We start from the raw sequence: 2,894 nt of genomic DNA, 5'->3' as shown, positions 1-2,894 counted from the left end.
AAAAGTGTGTAACTAAGGCCAAATGTAGACAAATTATATCAGCATGTATATACACGCACACACACACACACACACACACACACACACAGACACACACTCACACAATGTAAAAGTGTAGTTTCATAATACAGCATGGCTTTCCAGGTGGTGCATTCTAAATCAGGACATACCTATTTTGACTAATTCTTTGTGTCTTAAAATCATGAACAAGTACAATTTAGAATTTCACAATTAATTCACACTGTGTTTGGAGAGAGAAGCATCATCATCAGGAATACCATTAGGGAGTGCTTGAAGGAAAGGGAGGAAGAAAGGGAAGCAGAGAGATGTAGGGAGAGAGGGAGGGAGGGAGGAGAGAGTGTGAGACAGATTACAATTAGCCATAGCCACTACTACAAGAACAAAAGAAATACCAGCTGGTCTCTTTCCTAGAAGATCCTAAGTATATATCACTCATGAAATGTGCAAAGAAAACAATTTTTGGTATCTTTTGAACCCAGGGTCTTTTTCTGAGTATTTTCTTTCTGTAAGCCTCAAATTTAACATGTTAATTTTATAGATGGCAACACCACATTGGAATAATTTTAAGAAGCATTATTATGATCAAAATGAGAACAGAAAGCAGTAATCCATAGCATTAAATAAATGCCTAGCATTTTATCTCAGAGATTTTCCTTCCTAATATCTAGAGTTTAGAACCCTCCAGGAAGAAAACTATTTGACAAATCATCTTGAGATAGAGTCAATCTCATTTGTAATATTCATGAGTGAGTATGATTTATTAGCAAGAATGGACCTGTAGTACCATTTGATGTTAAACACATTTTCAGTTCCTTGTAGCCACAAAAACCAGTCCATTGCCTGTGGCATACAGAGTCCCTATTTAACTGCAAGGCTGATTTAATGGGACCCAGATGTTACCATTCTCTGGCAGGAACAAAAGTTGCAGGAATATCATGAAGGGATTCAGCATCTATTCTCTAGCTGCAGAAATAATTATAGAAGCAAATAATATAAAGACCAAGAACCCTGAGCAAAAACCGCATCTCTTCCAAGGTTTGCACCGGTATGGAGACAGGCTCAGCCAGAATACTGGAGATGTTAAAGAATAGGATATTTTCTCGTCTTGGCAACAAAACAAAGAGAATGAAAGCACACAAACATAACCTCACATCAAATATGAATATAACGGGAAGCAATAATCACTATTCCTTAATATCTCTCAATATCAATGGCCTCAACTCCCCAATAAAAAGACATAGATTAACAAACTGGATACGCAACGAGGACCCTGCATTCTGCTGCCTACAGGAAACACACCTCAGAGACAAAGACAGACACTATCTCAGAGTGAAAGGCTGGAAAACAACTTTCCAAGCAAATGGTCAGAAGAAGCAAGCTGGAGTAGCCATTCTAATATCAAATAAAATCAATTTCCAACTAAAAGTCATCAAAAAAGATAAGGAAGGACACTTCATATTCATCAAAGGAAAAATCAACCAAGATGAACTCTCAATCCTAAATATCTATGCCCCAAATACAAGGGCACCTACATATGTAAAAGAAACCTTACTAAAGCTCAAAACACACATTGCACCTCACACAATAATAGTGGGAGATTTCAACACCCCACTCTCATCAATGGACAGATCATGGAAACAGAAATTAAACAGTGATGTAGACAGACTAAGAGAAGTCATGAGCCAAATGGACTTAACGGATATTTATAGAACATTCTATCCTAAAGCAAAAGGATATACCTTCTTCTCAGCTCCTCATGGTACTTTCTCCAAAATTGACCATATAATTGGTCAAAAAACGGGCCTCAACAGGTACAGAAAGATAGAAATAATCCCATGCGTGCTATCGGACCACCACGGCCTAAAACTGGTCTTCAATAACAATAAGGGAAGAATGCCCACATATACGTGGAAATTGAACAATGCTCTACTCAATGATAACCTGGTCAAGGAAGAAATAAAGAAAGAAATTAAAAACTTTTTAGAACTTAATGAAAATGAAGATACAACATACTCAAACTTATGGGACACAATGAAAGCTGTGCTAAGAGGAAAACTCATAGCGCTGAGTGCCTGCAGAAAGAAACAGGAAAGAGCATATGTCAGCAGCTTGACAGCACACCTAAAAGCTCTAGAACAAAAAGAAGCAAATACACCCAGGAGGAGTAGAAGGCAGGAAATAATCAAACTCAGAGCTGAAATCAACCAAGTAGAAACAAAAAGGACCATAGAAAGAATCAACAGAACCAAAAGTTGGTTCTTTGAGAAAATTAACAAGATAGATAAACCCTTAGCCAGACTAACGAGAGGACACAGAGAGTGTGTCCAAATTAACAAAATCAGAAATGAAAAGGGAGACATAACTACAGATTCGGAGGAAATTCAAAAAATCATCAGATCTTACTATAAAAACCTATATTCAACAAAATTTGAAAATCTTCAGGAAATGGACAATTTCCTAGACAGATACCAGGTATCGAAGTTAAATCAGGAACAGATAAACCAGTTAAACAACCCCATAACTCCTAAGGAAATAGAAGCAGTCATTAAAGGTCTCCCAACCAAAAAGAGCCCAGGTCCAGACGGGTTTAGTGCAGAATTCTATCAAACCTTCATAGAAGACCTCATACCAATATTATCCAAACTATTCCACAAAATTGAAACAGATGGAGCCCTACCGAATTCCTTCTATGAAGCCACAATTACTCTTATACCTAAACCACACAAAGACACAACAAAGAAAGAGAACTTCAGACCAATTTCCCTTATGAATATCGACGCAAAAATACTCAATAAAATTCTGGCAAACCGAATTCAAGAGCACATCAAAACAATCATCCACCATGATCAAGTAGGCTTCATCCCAGGCATGCA

The sequence above is a fragment of the Rattus norvegicus genome, chromosome X, assembly GCF_036323735.1.
Source record: "Rattus norvegicus strain BN/NHsdMcwi chromosome X, GRCr8, whole genome shotgun sequence".
NCBI lineage: Eukaryota > Metazoa > Chordata > Mammalia > Rodentia > Muridae > Rattus > Rattus norvegicus.
Note: the sequence above shows the minus strand (reverse complement) of the source record.